The sequence below is a fragment of the Phyllostomus hastatus genome, unplaced genomic scaffold (genome assembly GCF_019186645.2).
Source record: "Phyllostomus hastatus isolate PE091 unplaced genomic scaffold, TTU_PhHast_1.1 phas_contig_38, whole genome shotgun sequence".
In the NCBI taxonomy this organism is placed as follows: Eukaryota; Metazoa; Chordata; class Mammalia; order Chiroptera; family Phyllostomidae; genus Phyllostomus; species Phyllostomus hastatus.
Genome location: NW_025333869.1, coordinates 19,249,701 through 19,255,792, shown reverse-complemented (window position 1 = coordinate 19,255,792; position 6,092 = coordinate 19,249,701).

Sequence of the window (6,092 nt, the reverse complement as noted above, 5' to 3'; positions counted from 1 at the left end):
CACTCTTGTTACAGTGGGCGGCGGAGCCTTAGGTGTTCACCGGAGCTGGGCACCCCAGTCGCTAGATTGTGACGTTATATGTGGGGGCGGGAGCGGGGACGGGAGGGAACAATGGCAGTAGTTCCGTTCTCCTGGGCTCAGACCAGTCTCTGGGATCCTGGGCTGCGAGCCCTGCCCTGGTCCACAATCGCTGCCTCACTGGGTCCACCCGCCGCAGCTTGCGTACTCAGGGATCACCGCTGCATTCTTGCACCCCGATGGCTGTCGCACCGATTTCGCGCCAAATTTTCCCTGACCTCCACACGCCGCCGACCCGCGCCAGCCCTGCACCCGCCTGGCTGGTCATCTCCTACCAGTCTGGATGTACGGGTCTACTTCAACTTCTTGGCTGTCCGACTTCCATTCAGATAAATCCTCTATCAGTTCTGAGTGTTATTCTATCTGTAAATTATTGTTGTTCTAATCTTGGTTGTGCGAGGAGGTACAGTGCGTCCAGCTATTCCCCCATCTTGCCAGAAGTCTAGATTCACCTTGAGCAGAAAGTGTGTGAAAAGGGTGAAAGGTGGTTTCAATAAGATTGGAAGGATAGAGTGGGACTGATCCTTTTGAACCAGAGCAGGGCTCATATATCATTTGCATCTCCGTGTCTTGTAAAGTGGGTACCCCAAGGTTATACGTTTTGTTATGATGAGGAAACAGGCTCATGAGTTAAATGATTTGCTAAAGATCACACATGTAATAAATAAATAGTAGAAGCTGAGGAACACAGTCTAATGTCTTGCCCATCACAAGAACACATTGGAAGTTTGTAGAATGAAGAAATCATGATGTCTTTCTTAAGTGTCTATTGAGTTGAACTAAGGTATAGAAATTAGAGGGAAATTTGATTTTGGTTTAATATGAGCAAACACTTTCAGGCAAAACAGGCTTCCATAGCAAGTTGTTTTAACAAGCACTTTTTGATATATCTATTTGCATGTTATCTGTCATCTATCTGTTTATCTCTTACTGATGTTATGAGTTTGTAACTGATCATGGCTCACTTTTTCTTTTGGTCACAAGGAAGCTCAATGTCAAATTTGTGGCTCCGTAGAATGAATGATCTGGCTTTCTGCATGCTAATCTTATCCTTGTTTTATTTTTTTTCTTGCTCCTTTGTCCCTGTGCATTGGAAATATTCATTCAGGCTGCTTCAAATTTGGATATAATTAACAAATTAATTGGGCACAGACTGAGAAACTCTAATAATCAGATGTGCAAAATGGTGTAATGTGTGCCTTGTCAGGTTATGAGCTCACTGCCACCAGAGGTGTGTGAAGAGGCTGGAGGACCATTTGTCTCAAAGAGCCCTTCAGTTCTGAAATTTGTTTTGATTGTAAAAGTTGAAAATACATCATTCTTTCACTGTACCCACAACCATCCCTCCAACAAGCTGTATCCCAGTGCCTGTAATAAAATCCTCATCTCCTCATAGGCCTGAGGTCCTCTGGGTACACAGGCTAATGAGGCTCTGAGGGCTGGGGATGCAGGCTGCCTGGTACTGGGGAAACAGTACAGATGACATTAATAGTATGTGACTAGCAGTGGATTGATTGAGTAAGCAGATGTTAAGATTTTTGCTGATAATGATTCATTACTATTTGGGAAAACCTGATACGAATGCTCTCACTCTAGGAATTAATTAGTTTATGCTTCATCAGTTGTATTGAGCAGTGTGTAAATGGCCCTTCTGAGTACAGAGCTCTTCAGTTAGGGGAATTAACATTCCTTCCACCCAGCAAGACATGAGAACAGAGAGCTAGCTTCCTTCCATGGAAGAGCAGGCAGAGGGGGAGGGGAGGAACAAGGAGACAGGGAGGCATCCACCTGAGATCTGCCTTCCCAGCATCCATCCCCCTTCCTCCTCTGCTTACCATTTGGAGGCGGTCCACTTTACCACTCTCAATCTGTGCTAGGGTGGGGCCCCTCTCCAGCTCAAGGGAGGGAGAACATTTAATCAAAGCTGGGCCAACCAGTATACTGAGTTACCTGGGCCACAGGGATTGGTTCTGGGAGGTACCTGTATGACCCAATCAGATTCCATGAGACTTGATGAGACATTTGCTGAGAAGCTAGGGAAAGCCATTCTTTCCCTTTTCCCAAAGAGATGTGAGGTAGGAGCTGCATCAGCCTTTTTGTGATTCTAGCCTCCAAACTATTGAGTCACTCCCAGCATTTGAGCCTTCCCAGCTGGTGTCACATGGAGCAGAGAGACAACTGTCCCCCCTGAGACCTGTCCAAATTACAGATTTACAGCAAATAAGACTTTTTTTTAAGCCTCTAACTTTGGGGCTATTTGCTACATAGCAGTTGATAACTAGAACAGTTCATCTCCCATATTTTGGACTCTAGACTAATCTTTGCTCATTGCAAGGCTGATCATCTTGTTCCTCTGCTTAAAACATACTCAAAAGCCTGTAGGTTAAAGACCAAACATCTTTGTGTGGTATTCAAGGCCTTTCTGGTTCTACCTCTGAGATCTCATCTCCCTGCCCTTACTCTCAGGAATCCTTTCCTTCTGACTCACAGAACTGCTTCCAATTCCCTAGAAAGCTCATGCTTTCTCAGGCCTCTGTGTCTTGCATGCACTCTCCCCTAAGCCTGGAATACTTGTCCTCTCCCTCTCTGGGGAGAAGTCCCTCTCCTTTCTTATTTATTTCTTGAACTCCTGTTAGTCAAATGTCGAACAGCTTAGAATAATTACTGTATTCACTCCTACAGTTTTTGTACATATTCTTTGTTTTACTATATGGAGAATTTCCTTGACTCTATTTTCCAGTCCTTCTTGTGGAAAATTTTATTATCATAGACTCATTTTAAATTTCCAGCAACTCTTTCTTGTTCTGTCTTCTACTTCATCTTGTACTTGTTTCATGTCTTATGTTTCTTATTTCATGAGTAAGTAGCTTATTGAATCTCTTGGCAGGCTGAATTATCATAGCTTACTTGTGGCTCTGTTTTGGTATATTTCTTCTTCTTTTTTTATTTTTGCTTTCATGTTGGCAGCTTGCCTCAAGTGTCTGGTGATTCTGAATTGTCCATTCATGTTTAAGAAAGAGTGTCTTGAGAGCTCTGAGGATGTAGGGCTTGGTGAGTGAACAGGAAGCTGCTGTTACCTGGGAGAGCCTGAATGCCATAAGGCGAAGTCTGCAATACCCTTATGAGCTGTCTTGGCCTTCCCAGATGGTTCATATCAACTCGTGAGAGTGTAACTCTTCTTCATTGGGTGATGCATATTTTGATGTGGGGCCTGCTGCTCATGAGGTGGGGTGGGAGGGCTGAGGAGCATTATGAAGATTTCATTTTAAAACCCTCTATTCATTTCCCAACTTGCCTTCTTGCTCTCTTTCTTCCTTCATAACTTTACATCTCAAATCTCTCTGGGTGGACATGGCAGGATAGCTTCATCATTGGCTGTAACCTCATTTTCATGTGTTCTAGACTGCCTCTTCTTCCATTGTACATCATCAATTTTCAGCTAGTTTCTGTATTCTAGAAATACACGAAATTCCTTTTCCATTGATGTCCCATCCCTGTTGTCTTTGTTATATTGGGTTTACGACTTTTAAATTCCCTCAGCATCATTTTACAGGGCTCTCATCATGCAAAGGAGAGAGATTCCTGGTCCACATCAAGAACTTCAAGTTCAAACTATGCCTTCCTGTCTTGGAAGGGACTTTAGAAATCATGGAGTCAGTCTGAAATGGGGAAAGCAAATTTAGAATGAGTGTAGTGACTGGCAAAGGATGGATGGCCCATCAGGGAAGTGGTAGAGTATCTTAGTTTAGAGCACAGACTCTAAAACCAGACTGTCTGGGTTTAAAGCCTGGCTCCATAACTTACTACCCATGGGACCTTAAGAAAGATATTTAACTTAACTGTGTCTCTGCTTTCTCATCTGTAAAATGGGGATCAAAATAATAATTTTATAGGGTTATGAGAATTAAGTGAGTTAATATATATGAAGTGCTTAGAATAGGACCTATGACAAAGAGTTGTCTCTTAGTGGAGAAACTTAGACTGGAACTCAGATCTCAGCCAACCTCAGGTTTTTCTTCATTAATCTTTCTTTTTTTAAAAAATGGATTTTATTAATTTACTTTTATCTTTTATTAAAAATTTAATGTTATTCTATTACAACTGTCCCAATTTCCCCCCCCCTTTCCTTCCCTATACCCAGCCCACCCCCTGCTCCCACAGTTAATCCCCATACTGTTGTCCATGTCCATGTGTCATTCATACATGTTCTTTGACTAGTCCCTTCCCCTTCTTTCCATCTCCTCCCCCAGCCCCACTGGTCTCTGTCAGTCTGTTCCATGTTTCCATGCCTTTGGTTTGATTCTGTTTGTTGATTTATTTTGTTCATTAGATTCCTCTTATAGGTGAGATCATATGGTATTTATCTCTCATTGACTGGCTTATTTCACTTAGCATAATATTGTCCAGGTCCATCCATGCTGTCATAAAAGATAGGAGTTCCTTCTTTTTTCTAAAGTATTTTATTGATTGTGCTGTTAAAGTTGTCCCAATTTCCCCACTGTGTAACCTCCACCCAGCACTCCATACTCCCCTCAAGCAATCCCCCTCCTTTGTTCATGTCAATGGGTCATACATATAAATTCTTTGGCTACTCCATTTCCTATGTTGTACTTTACATACATGTGGCTATTCTGTGACTGCTAATTTATACTTCTTAATTCCCTCACCTCTTCACCCATTCCTCTCAAATCCCCTTCTATCAGGTAACCATCAAAATTCTCTCTGTATCCATGATTCTCTCTCTGTTGTTCTTCTTTGTAAATTTGTTTTTTATATTCAATTGTTGATACGTATGTGTTTATTGCTATTTTATTATTCATAGTTTTGATCTTCTTTTTCTTTAATAAGCCCTTTAACATTTAATAAAATATTGGTTTGTTCATGAACTCCTTTAGGTTTTTCTTGTCTGTGAAGCTCTTTATCTGCCCTCCAATTCTAAATGATATCTCTGCTGAGTGGAACAACTTGGCTGTAGGGCCCTGCTTTCCAGGATTTGAATATTTCTTGTGGATCCCTTCTAGTCTGCAAAGTTTCTTTTGAGAAATCAGCTGACAGTCTTATGGGAACTCCCCTGTAGGTAAATAACTGCTTTTCTCTTGCTGCTTTTAAGATTTTCTCTTTACATTTAACCTTTGGCATTTTAATTGTGATGTGTCTTGGTGTGGACCTGTTTATGTTCATCTTGTTTGGAACTCTCTGTGCTTCCTGGACTTGCATGTCTATTTCCTTAATCAAATCAGAGAAGTTTTCCTGCATTATTTTTTCAAATCGACTTCCAATTTCTTGCTCTTTCTCTTTTTCTTCTGGTACACATATGATGCAAATGTTGGATTGCTTGAAGTTGTCCCAGAGGCTTTTTACACTATCCTTATTTTTTTGGATTCTTTTTTCTTCTTGTTATTCTGCATTTTTTTCTTATATTCCATATCATTGATTTGATTCTTGGCTTCATCTACTCTACATTGATTCCCTGTAAATTGTTCATTTCCATTAGTATATCCTTCATTTCTGCCTGGCTCTTTTTTATGCTGTTGAAGTACTTACTGAGTTACTTGAGAATCCTTATAATCAGTGTTTGGAATTCTGCATGTGATAGGTTGCTCATTTTAATTTTGTTTAGTTCTTTTTCTGGAGTTTTGATCTGTTCTTTCATTTGGGTCTTGTTTCTTTGTCTTTTCATTGTGGCAGCCTCCCTGTGTTTGTGTCTGTGTATTAGGTAGAGCTGCTGTGACTCCCTATCTTGGTAGCATGGCCTGTATGGTCCAGTGGCGCAGCCTCCCCTATCACCCAAACTGGGTACTCCAAGTGCACCTCTATGTTGGTTGAGTACATTTTCCTCCTATAGTTCAGCCTTTTTTGCTGTTTGCAGGTCTATGGGAGGGATTTACCCAGGCTAGTAGCTGCAAGGACTGGCTTTGACAACTGACAACCAACCTCCACCCTCTGTGGAGGATCAGCTATGCCATGGCAGGGTGGTAGTGCTCTGACTTGGTCTGTAGTTATCCACTGGTGAT